The sequence below is a fragment of the Vigna angularis genome, chromosome 2 (genome assembly GCF_016808095.1).
Source record: "Vigna angularis cultivar LongXiaoDou No.4 chromosome 2, ASM1680809v1, whole genome shotgun sequence".
NCBI lineage: Eukaryota > Viridiplantae > Streptophyta > Magnoliopsida > Fabales > Fabaceae > Vigna > Vigna angularis.
This window is the reverse complement of record NC_068971.1, coordinates 23,955,645-23,969,945: the sequence shown is the minus strand read 5'-3', so window position 1 is coordinate 23,969,945 and position 14,301 is coordinate 23,955,645.

Genomic DNA, 14,301 nt, shown 5'->3' with positions numbered 1-14,301 from the left:
TGCATATTGATTATATGAGTTCTAGGGTTTCTAGGTTTAATTGAGAATTTACTTTGATTTAATTTAGGAACTTTCGTATGATTAAATGGTTTTCACTATCAATTGAGAATGTACTTTAATTGATTAGTAATAATTTCAACTATAATCAATTGAGAATTTACTTTGATTGATTAGCTTTTAATTTGGTTAGGAGATTTAAGACTAGACATGATTAAACACAATAGGATTTGATTGAGAATGTACTTTGGTTGAATTCATTGTGAATAATCTAGAAAGGTTTTGCATTTGATTGAGAATTTACTTTGGTTAAGTGCATGATCGCCCTCAAATTAATTAAGAATGTACTTTAATTAATTTGAAACTTAAATAATAATCAATTGAACAATTATCTGTGAATAACCGATGATGCATCTATTTTGGAAAAGCAGTGGAATTAGCCTATTTCATTATAATCGTTTGTAAGTTTCTTATTTGTTCTTTAAACCTTCTCCAAACATCATTTTTATTCTTGAACATTGCATTGCATTCATAAGATTCAAATATTAAAAGGCAATTCTGTATTCGTTGCAAGACGACTCAAGGTTACTTTAACCCTATCTACTTTCTTGAATACTACTTGGCAATACTGAAGTTGCCTTGAAAAGTAGTATTAATTTGATAGCTTCAACGACAGCCTATCAAAAGTATTAACTTTACAGTCATCCAAAATAACCATAAAATTTAAAACTTTATATACAAGGAGTTATCAAAACTATGCATAAAGCTACTCTAAAGTCCAACTATCCTGAAGCATCCTCGCCATCCAGAGCCTGCTCCAAACACACCTTATCTCTCTCTGTTCACACCCACAAGGTGATCATTGCAAAGGAAGAACACCAAACATACAAAACACAATCACAAATAGAAGGGTAAGCTAGATATAAAAGAATTCATACAATTGCACTACATATAACATACTCAAGATTAAACACACAAGATAAACCAGTTCAAACATCTTAACATGTTATAACCTAGACTTGACCGTCAGAACTTAGAATGATTGTCGAACTATGGCGGGTTGTGCACTCGTGGTGCCCTCTACTGCTTTTCAAAGCCATTGCCAATGAGTTTCACCCTACCACACTCACGAGATTAGTTTGTACCACGCCTTGAGGCATATTGGAAGCCTCCAAGACTAAGACCTCCTTCTACTCCTCACGACATGGTTTAATCCTCTCTACTTGAGAATGAAAAACCATTGAAGTTTCAGGACAACCCCCAAGACTGAGCTCTTGCATTCATTCTAAACAAACTTGAATCTCGCCAAGAGATTCTACATTGAAACTTACTTCCATCACTTAAAAATTCACACAACTTCTCTTGGAAACATACTCATGATAGTAATCAATCATATACTATAAAACACACTCAAACATACTTCATTTAGATTAAATTTACACAAAGAAGAAAATAGTGAACTAAACCTGAACCTTTCGCTCTGCGCACCCTCTCGCATAGCGAATCTAGAGGTTTCTCGCACCGCGACGCAAACTCGTTGTGCGAATAAACTTCCAGTGACACCAGACCTCAACCCCCTCGCATAGCGCCCCAAATCGCTATGCGCCACCTTTCGCTATTCGAATTAATTTGACAGTGACCCCAGACCACCTTCAAGCGCTCAGTGCACTGATTCGTTGTGCGGATCATCAAACAGAGAGTAAACCTCACAAGCATTCGCACAATGCACCATTTCGCTGTGTGAATCGCCCAAACAGAGAGCAACATGCCATGACCACTCCCTGTGGGAATCCATTCGCTTAGCGAGTCTGCATAATTCTATGGCTCGAATTCTGCAGAATTATACCACTCAACCCAATTTTACCAATTCTAACTATTTTTCCCAACTTCTAACCATCATAATTTGTGTTATATACCTAATTATACTTGATCAAATATTTCTAAACCTTCCTACCATCAATCCAAAGTGTTTATGGACCAATTCCTACTTCAAAACTTCTAAAATCACAACTTATAGATCCAAATTCCAATCTACCACTTTTGACACATTTTTTTACCAGTTTAAGGGCTCAAGCAAGTCACATTTAATTTACCAAAGTTGCTCCAACAGACCAATTGAGCATCTAACCTATAATTCTCATTTTCGCTACCCCACTTCCTTAAATTACCTTAAGAGTTGACATTTTAGCTTGTGCTGCAAGGAAACTCTACAAAAACCTACAACTCACCGATTGGTGATAAGAAATCAACTTTAGGACCTAAATTGAGCTAGAAATTGGAAGAAAACACTACTTGATACATGCAAAAAAGATTCTTTGCATGATCAAAGTTTCAAGAACGCATGGAGAAAGGGGAAAACGATTTACCGACTCAAAACAAAAAATTGATCTGGTATAGATTGTTGTCCTTGACATCAGGATCGTCTAGACACCTTCTGATCGTCAAACAGACATCCCAAGAGTGAGAAGATCTAGAGAGAAGTCAGAGAAACAGAAGGGAATATTGTTTTAGAAAGATAGAGGTGATTTAGATTATGAGGCGAGCTTTAAAAAATTTCGATTTATATTATAAGATTATTTAAAAATAAAATTGTTCGTCTCATTATTTTAATACAGCTACCTACTCTAATACTCTATTTTTTAGGTTCTTACAAACAAAATATATATATATATATATATATATATATATATATATATATATATATTATAATTTTTTGTAACGAAATAGAAATGTTTTAAAATAATTTGGAAAGAAAAATACATTTAACACATAATATAATTTATATTAAACGAGATTATTTGGTTAATAAAATTAAAAGAAAACATGTTTGATATGAAATTAAAAAATAGATAAAGTTAAGAAATATCTTTAATGAGAGATATTTTATTTATATTAGAATTCAGAATATATATTGCAGTGGAACATCTCATATGTGGTGTCTACGTAGCGTCGTCTTGAATTGTAAGTTTGAGGATGGAAAGACATTGTTGTGAGATAATTGTTGGTTGGAACTAATGATTGAGTTCAAAGTAACGTTATAATTAAGATGCTTGCTCATAAATTTAAACAACAACAGCTATATACGACGAATATTCATATTTTTTAGTCTAATAATTAATGGAAGAAATTTAATTTCAAACTCGACCATGAGAGATTATGCCTTAACTACTCTATAATATAACATAAATAAATTAATTTATAATATTATATAGGTGTAAAGCTTACGATAGATTAAATTTCAATTTTATTACGTTATTATGATATTATAAATCGTTCATATAATTTTGTAGTATTAAAGTCAAATCAATTATGTAAAATTAAGTTAAACCTAAATTAAACTATTTTAATATGTATTTAATATCTTTATGCTCTTTTTTTAAGATATTTAGTATATGTGACCTATGCATTTTAAAATAAATTTGTTTTCTTTTTTTTATTAATTTATTTTAAGAAATTCAAAAAAGGTTATGACCTAAGCCAATTTGAAGGTTTCAAACCATTGATTAGAGGGAAATAATAATAATAATAATAATAATAATAATAATAATAATAATAATAATAATAATAATAATAATAATAATAATAATAATAATAATAATAATAATAATAATAGTAATAATAATAATAATAATAATAATAATAATAGTAATAATAATAATAATAATAATAATAATAGTAATAATAATAATAATAATAATAATAATAATAATAATAATAATAATAATAATAATAATAATAATAATAATAATAATAATAATAATAATAATAATAATAATAATAATAATAATAATAATAATAATAATAATAATAATAATAATAATAATAATAATAATAATAATAATAATAATAATAATAATAATAATAATAATAATAATAATAATAATAATAATAATAATAATAATAATAATAATAATAATAATAATAATAATAATAATAATAATAATAATAATAATAATAATAATAATAATAATAATAATAATAATAATAATAATAATAATAATAATAATAATAATAATAATAATAATAATAATAATAATAATAATAATAATAATAATAGTAATAATAATAATAGTAATAATAATAATAATAATAATAATAATAATAATAATAATAATAATAATAATAATAATAATAATAATAATAATAATAATAATAATAATAATAATAATAATAATAATAATAATAATAATAATAATAATAATAATAATAATAATAATAATAATAATAATAATAATAATAATAATAATAATAATAATAATAATAATAATAATAATAATAATAATAATAATAATAATAATAATAATAATAATAATAATAATAATAATAATAATAATAATAATAATAATAATAATAATAATAATAATAATAATAATAATAATAATAATAATAATAATAATAATAATAATAATAATAATAATAATAATAATAATAATAATAATAATAATAATAATAATAATAATAATAATAATAATAATAATAATAATAATAATAATAATAATAATAATAATAATAATAATAATAATAATAATAATAATAATAATAATAATAATAATAATAATAATAATAATAATAATAATAATAATAATAATAATAATAATAATAATAATAATAATAATAATAATAATAATAATAATAATAATAATAATAATAATAATAATAATAATAATAATAATAATAATAATAATAATAATAATAATAATAATAATAATAATAATAATAATAATAATAATAATAATAATAATAATAATAATAATAATAATAATAATAATAATAATAATAATAATAATAATAATAATAATAATAATAATAATAATAATAATAATAATAATAATAATAATAATAATAATAATAATAATAATAATAATAATAATAATAATAATAATAATAATAATAATAATAATAATAATAATAATAATAATAATAATAATAATAATAATAATAATAATAATAATAATAATAATAATAATAATAATAATAATAATAATAATAATAATAATAGTAATAATAATAATAGTAATAATAATAATAATAATAATAATAATAATAATAATAATAATAATAATAATAATAATAATAATAATAATAATAATAATAATAATAATAATAATAATAATAATAATAATAATAATAATAATAATAATAATAATAATAATAATAATAATAATAATAATAATAATAATAATAATAATAATAATAATAATAATAATAATAATAATAATAATAATAATAATAATAATAATAATAATAATAATAATAATAATAATAATAATAATAATAATAATAATAATAATAATAATAATAATAATAATAATAATAATAATAATAATAATAATAATAATAATAATAATAATAATAATAATAATAATAATAATAATAATAATAATAATAATAATAATAATAATAATAATAATAATAATAATAATAATAATAATAATCATCCTCCACAGTTGTCTTTCTCTTCCAAACATGATGATTCCAACTCAATCCTACACCTTATCCTTTCTCAAAAAGACATCACATGGTTTATTTGTGTATATTCTAAAGTAAAGAGAACACGCCCTTGATATTTAAATAAATATTCTAATAATTCTTTTTCTCTCTCTCATAATTATTATCCTAGCAACCTACCATTCACTTTTTGTTAACCTCTCGCACCTCTCTTCACTTAATCGATCGAAAAACAGTTCATCAAATTTTTAAATCTATTTAAAAAATTAATTTTAAAATTAATTAAATTTCAAAATTCGATTAAATAAGTTACAAAATTTTGAGATCTAATTTAAAAAATTATGGAATTTTAAAATTTGATTAAATTTATCAAATTTTAAAATCTAAGAAATTTACCAAATTTTAATATTCAGTTAAAAATTATCTCAAATTTTGAAATCCAATTAATAATTTAACAAATTTCAAAATCTAATTAATATTTCATTGAATTTTAAAATATATTTAAAGTTTCTTACCAATTTCAAAATATGATAAACATTTTCAGATTTTAAAATCTAGTCACCACTCCCACCATTGCTTCTCATTTCATCAATCTTTTCTAAACGTATATACGTTGAAATCTGACACATTATTTATTTATTTTAAATATTTTTATTTTTAATTTCATTTTAAATATGTTTTATTTATTTTAGTTTAATAAATTATATTTTAAAATATTAAAATATTAAGATATATTAAATTATATTAAAATATTATATTAAACTATACCATTTAAAATATATTAAATAATCGAAATAATAATAATAATAATAATGTTTATAATAATAATAATTAATATAATTTTAATAATAATAATAATTATTATTATTATCGTTATTACTTTAAAATATTGTCTTAAACTAAATATTTATTAAATTTTAGTTTAAAAACGAAATTTAAAAAATTATGTTAACTAAATTTTGAAATTCGGATAACGTATATTAATTTTTATTATTTTAATTTTGGAAACTAATTATTTCAACGTAACTTATTATTATTATTATTATTATTTTAATGTGTTTTATCCGTTTTAATAAATTATATGTTAAAATATTAAAATATATTAAATTATATTAAAATATTATTATTATAATAATATTTTATTAATAAAATAATCATAATAATGGTAATTATTGTTATTATTATTATTATAATTATAAAAATTACCATTATTATAATAATAATTATCATTACTTTATTATTATTATTTTTTTATTGTTATGTTTATTATTATTATTATTATTATTTAATATTTGTTAATTAGTATAATTTAATATATTTTAATTTTTTAAAATTTTAAAATCTAATTTAGTAAACAAAAACAAGTAAAAAATATTTAAAATAAAATTAAAAACAAAAATAAATAAATAATGTGTTGGATGTCATGTATGGGATTTTAAAAATATTGATAAATTGAAAAATGAATTTTGAAATTCGGTGGAAATATTTATTAGATTTCGAAATCTAAAAGAAATGTTTATTGATTTTCAAAATTTAGAAAAAAAATTAATTGGATTTTAAAATTCAGTAGATTTTTTAACTTTGGTTGGAGTTTTTTAATCGAATTTCAATTTTAAAATTAGTTATATTCTAAACTGAATTTTGAAATTGGAGAGTTTCTAAATTAAATTTTGAAATTCTGTTATTCTCTTAGATTTCAAAATCTGAGGATTTTTTCAACTGAATTTAACTAACAAGTTGTTCTTTCTCACTCTTCTTCTCCTTCTCCTTCCCCTCCTCCAGGTAACCGAATACTATGTGTGTAACTGAATACAACACCCTTACTTTTCGCGTGCTTCACCGTAACCAAATATAACGACACGTAACCGAATACAACACTTTGAATTTCAGTTGCTTTATTAGGACAAATATGTAATTATCATTTGAATTACCGCAAATCGTCTCACTTCAGTGAAGATGTCCAAATCATGCAATCCTGCAAATTCATCGCGTTCCATCGTCTTCAATCCGCGCAAACAAATGCCAATCATATCTCAATTTCTCGCTCGCAAATCTCTCTAAACAGTAAATTCGCTTGAAACGAACACAGCGTAAATTTTGAAGATCTTGAGCTGCATGACCGTAGAGGACACAGTACATTTGATTTTTACTGAAGTTAAAAACTGTAAACTTGCAAGGTTAAGGATAAACATTGGAGGTTCTCATTAACGACAAACAAGGAGCCCAAATGCTAAAAGGGTAATGGGTTGGGGGTTTCACCCTGCACCTCCAACACTTTTATTATGTACCTCCAAATTTTTAAATAATTCTCAAATCACTTTTATTTAAAACTATTTAATATTTTAAAAAAATGAAAAAATAAATGGTCAAAAATTTCTTTGAAAACAGCTTTTTCAGTATTAGTATAAATTTTTTAGCACACATATTTTTTTAAATAAATTTTAAAAAATCATATAATTTATTTTATTTTAACAAAATTAAAAACTAATAGAATAAATTAAATATTTATAATTAAATTATAAAATCAAAAGAATAATCTAATAAACTTAAAAAAAACACAAAAAAATAATAATACTTAAAACTACATAATAATTTTTATAAATTTTTTATATGAATTTTAAATAAATTTATGTTTTTAATAAATTTAAAATATTCATACAAATTATTGTATGCAAATTATCTATTCAAACATTTATAAATAATATAATTAAACATTTTAAATTAATTTAATAAACTTTTATATTAAAAATAAACAAACTTTTAAATTTTAAAATAATATAATAAAATATTTTAAGAAAACAAACTTTTATATTATGTAATATAATTAAACATTTTAAAATAAACTAACAAATTTAAAAATTATCTCATTAATTTATAAATAAAAAAATTAAACATTTTGAAGTAATGTAACAAAAAATCATTTTTAATAACATTAAAACTCTCGGATGTGGAAACATGATAGGAGAATAATGGATCTCAAAATCCGATTTATGCATTCCAAATTGAGTTTTCACTTTTTCGGATGTCGACATCCGAATCTACACTATCGCATATTGAAAGTTGACAAGCGATTGTTGGATTTTGATGATAGATTCGATTTCTTATTTATCATATTCCCATATCTGACTATCATATATGAATATTTGCACTTGTTTCACATAATAATTTTTTTAAAAAACTTCGAATGCTAATTATGAACAAGAGGACCACCTTTTCGAGTTGCCTCCCCACCACTTCCATGTTCCTTTAACACAAACAAGAATTGAACAAAAATATCTCTAAATGTCTAAAGGACCTAAAGAAAAGAAAGGAAGTAGAAGAAATGAAACGGGATGCAGGTGAAGCCCCACAACAATGACGAAGGGAGTATATATCCCAAGTTAATGAATGCACTGAATCTTCAACCGTTTTGGTCAAAATAATTTAATGCAGAACCACTTTACAGAATTCATTAATTGCGAGGGTATTTATGGAATTTTGAGGTGCAGAGTGAAAGGATTGGAAGTGTAGGGTGAAACACCCTAATGGGTTTTTTGTTGTAACTCAACCAGGGTCATTTCTTCTTGCATCGTAATTTTTCTTTTTACACTCCCAAATTTTAGCATACCTTTTTTTATCCTCTTTTAACATTAAAAACCCTAATTAATTTTTCTTTCCCATCATCCTCTTCATTCTTCCCGTTTTCGACACCCAATCTCAACAACAAATTGAGTACCAAATTTAGTAACCTGGAATACACTTCCGAAATGAATATTTGGAATGTAATATCGAATTTAGGAGTGCATTTCAAATTACTTAATGTGGTATGTATCAGTGATTTTTGGAATGACCAATCTGAATTAATGCAGTACTAGCTTCGATACTACATGTGCTTACCAAATTGAACAATCTAAAATACATTCACAAATTTGGACTATATTCTAGATTAGTCAGGATTGCGGATTCTAGAGGAACTTCTTCTTCATGCAAAACCAGCGGATTTTCCCCTCTCCTTCATCATGCATCAACATAATCCAACATCTTAATCTTCATATATACACACAACAATTTCCATAACTATCCTCATATTCTCGAATTCAATTCTCCAACATCGCATCAATTCCTCACACAATCACAACATCCACATGATTATAGTGACCACATTCACTCACAATAATTAGCTAAAACAGATGCAGTGACAAAATCTTAGCAACATGGGAAACGCTTCATGGTTGCTCGTTCTTGACCTAAGTGGGTGCTCTAGTGGTGTTGTTTGGTCTCATAATGTTCACGAAGTGGCTGTGGCAGCTTGGAGCTGGTGGCAGCTTGGAGCTGGTGGCATCAATCATCGATGATTGCAAACAGAAGGAGGAGCTTGTTAGTTGCTAGCACATTCAAATCAGGGGGGCCTCTCATGTCTCTAATAAAGAAAATGAAGAGGAAGAAAACTTATGCCACCATTGGCGCTTTGTACTTAAGAAACCCATGGCTTTTAAGAATCCTAGAGCCACAACTAGTCCCATGCAAATTTTAAGAATGCCAACATCTCTCGTGCAACTGTTAAGGTTTTTTTGGAGAGGAAGCAACCCCCGGTGTGCGTGCAATAGTTCTAAAGGTTTTGATGTAGAAATCATACTTTTAGATGAAAAAGAAGATTTATTTTGCTTTCCTTTTTGACAAACAGCACATAGTTTATCTTTTTCAAATTTCAATTTAGGCAAACTCATTACAAGATCTTTTGAAATCAATTTATTCAAATGTTGCATATGAATGTGTGCAGCCCTTTTATGCCATAGCCAATGATTTTCCTCTTTTGTAACTAAACATGTTATGATATGACTAGATGCACTCTCAATATCCATCAAATATATATTATTATGTCTAACACCTTATAATGTTATATCTGAAGAATCCTTAAAATAGACAGTACATTTATCACTTTCAAAGATGACCTTGAGACCTCGCATAATTGACTTATGCTTAGGAGGTTGTGCTTTAGTCCTTCAACATACAACACATCTTTGATTGTCAATGTGTTTCCTCCTCTAACGTCTCCGATTCCAATTATTCTTCTTTTGTTGTTGTCTCTATATGTAACAAATCCTTTCTTCTTCTTCTCAAAAGATATGAACCTCTTCTTATCACTAGTCATATGTCTTGAACAACCACTGTCAAGATACCACAATGACTTCTTTGACTTTGAAGATTCCTACAAAACAAGTTTAAATAAGAATTTAGGTCCACAATCTCAATATGGGTCCTTGGGGTTAGTTCAAACAAAGAAACATCACTTCATAGTTTTAACCTATGCATACTTTCCATTTGGCACACAAAAATGCTTAATGTTGCATTTGTTAGAAGTATGACCATGCTTCATACAATAGAAACAACAAACATTATGAAGTTTGTTTTTCATAAAGTACCTTTTTCAACCCAAACTCTATGAGTTGTTTTAATTTGAGGTTTCTTATGTTGATGCACATTCTTGTTTTTAAAATTGTTCTTCCTGATACCATTGTTAACATATGAAACAAATTTGGTTGCTTTAGCAAGTAAATTTTCAAGTATGTCTATGTCAAACATAGGACTCTTACAAGACAAGCATTCAACAGGATTTATAACCACATTAGATGCAGATTCTTTCAATTCTAGATTACTAATTTTGTTTGTTAGAATTACTTCTTCATCTAATACTTTTTCATATTTAAGTTGTAAAGCATGAAATTCACTTTTCAACTTATTATGTGCAACATCTAATTTTTCAGATTCATTCAATAATTCAAAGAATGCTTTTTGTAAATCTATTTCACTAGTTTCATAGCTAGGACTACTTACTTGGCTTCCAGCATCATAAAAGTCTACCATTAAGCATATGTTTTCCTCCTCATTTGAGTTGCTTGAACTTGATGAGTTAGATTCATTTTCTTACCAAGCAATGTAGGCTTTCTTCTTCTTTGGAAATCTCTTTTCACCTCTGAACTTATCCTTACCCTTTGCTCCATGAACTTAGCAAACTTTTTTATCATGAGGCTCATATGCTCCTCATCATCAGAATAATCATCATTATCCCTCTTTGAGCTCTTCCCTTTGGAGATTTCGGATTTAAAGACCAAGGTCTTCTTCTTGCCTTGATCTTCTTCCACAGTCAATTTGTTTAGCTCAAGATCGTGCTCACGGAGCTTTCCAAAGAGGATTTCCATCTACATTTGGGAAAGGTTTTGGGATTCTAAGATGGCTATCACCTTTGTTGCCAAGATCTGTCCAAAGACTTCAAAATTGTTACATTAAGTTCTTCAACATCAAAAGTCTTATCCAAACCTATTAGATGGTTCACTATGTGAGTGAATCGCTTTTGAACATTTGCTATTGTTTCTCCGGGTTGCATTCTGAACATTTCGTATTCCTGGATTGATGTGTTCTTTCTTGCGCATTTCACGTGATCAGTACCTTCATGAGTGACTTTAAGTACTTCCCACATTTCTTGTGTTGTCTTATATACTAAAATTCTATAAAATTCATCAAGTACAATAGCAGAAGATATAATATTGCGAGCTTTAATATCTAATTGAGCTCTTCTATTTTCCTCAGCAGTCCATGAAAAATATGGTTTTTCTTGTTCAACCCCATCAGCAGTTCTCATTGGAATATAAGAACTATTTTGAACTGCTTCCCAGATGCCTATGTCAACAAACTCCATAAAAATTTCCATTATGACTTTCCAGAAGGCATAATTATCACCAGTAAAAAGTGGTGGTCTGTTGATGGAGGCACCCTCAGCATAAACTTAGTTATGACCGACCATTTTTTAAAATTTTGAAAATCTATCAAAGCAAGCTTTGATACCAATTGTTGTTAACTGGTATCGCGCAACAAAATGTTTTATAGAGCGTGTAACGATCAATAACCAAGAGGGGATGGGTGAATTGGTTCTTTTAAAAATTGTGATTTTCTTTTAGAATTTTTATCAAATAGTTAATGCAGAGATAGAGAAAATCACACAATGTATTTTCCTATCTGATTGATCTCAATCTAAGTATTCTTTCATCTTTAGCCACTCTTGGTTGACCTAGTTCAACTATTATTTCAACAAGACACTTTTATATTAACTAAATATTCTTTCATAAGTCACTTCTAAATCAAGAAAATATTCTTTGATCAAAAACTATTTTTGGTTAATAATCGAGTATTCATTGCAAAATAACTACTTTTGGCTAAGGTAGATAATTGGTATGATTGATGATCACTAATTACACTTTTGCTCACTAGAAAGATTGATTCTCTTTATGTATGTAAATTGATGCTCTTCTCTATTTGGTGACTAAACACGAACAATATTATATTTTTAAAGCTTTGTGTTGGTTAAAAATATAAAAATGTTTCCGAATTATACAATATGGTCTATATTTTTCTTCTTGAATTGCTTTATATAGTCTTTGAAAAAAAATACTTGTAAAATCATTTTTGGTAGCTGAACAACTTTAATTCTTTTTTAATTTCTTTCTTTCATTTGAAGAATTTTTCTTAATGATGATATTAAATGCACTCCAAGCAATATAAATGGTTATTTATTCTTTATGAAACATCCTAATCAGAAGATGTATTTATCTTCATTTTAGAAAGTGTACATAACCTTAATCTAACTAAATAAACAGTTATTTGTTTTCAGAGTTGATAGTGCTTATTCAAAGATTTTGGAAAGAAAAATTATTTAATAGACATCTTCAAGCATACAAAAATGGTAGGCATTATCCATAATAAAGAATAACCATGTATTTTTTCATTTTAGTATAAAACTAACTTACTTTTATTTGTATATCGTTTGAACACATATTATTATATTAGACGTAAAAGTATGACTACATGGACTACATAATGTTGTTTCATCATATACATAAAATATTTACATTTTACATAATTTGATATTAAAAGTAATCACTGTTTATCATACAAAATATAATCATATTTGTATACTTTGAGTACTTAATCAAAATTATAAACTATTAAAATTTTATCAAACGAACAAATTAGTTTTTACGTGTTGTTGAAAATATTGCTGCTTAGAACTAGTGTCATGAACTAATTATATATGAAACATTCATGACTCTACATAAAGAGAAAATTTAATATCATATTGACTTTTACTTATTTCCTTTGATATCTATCAACTTGATGAATACATACAAACGAGACTCGTTCATAAATTTTCTTTCTTTTTTCTTATTTGAATGAATACAATCATATATGTTCAACACTGTAACACATGAAAAAAAAATTAAAAATACTTTTACATATTCACGTCTTAAAATAATCTTAGGACAAATTATTTTAATATTTATATAGATAAAATTATAGATGGAATGAGTTGGTTTAAATAGAATTTGAAATAAAATTAATCCATATCAATAATTTTCATTGGTCTAAATTAAGATTTGTACAAAAATAAAAAATAAAAAATTCTATAGCTGAAATCAAACCCATCCCATCACAATTAAGTTTGGATCAGAAGATCTAATTTCCATGCATACACACCTTATTCAACTTAAAGAAAAAAACAATTCATTTCAAATTTCCCCCTAATATGTCATTAAAAGATGTAAATAATCTTTTTTTCATCACAATTTACTCTAAAAATTAAATAATATATACAAATAATATATATATAGCACAATATTATGCTATATATAATTAATAATATACAGAATCACGTCATTGATATTGTAGAATAACAATCAAGCAAAAAAATAACCTTTGTTTTTATAAAATTCCTTGAATATAAATTAGTTTTGTAGTATACTTTTTTTTAAAATCGACCCAATTAAACGAAAAAAAAAAGGTTTTAAACATCAATGACTTTGTTATTCTTTTTATTTTCCAAAG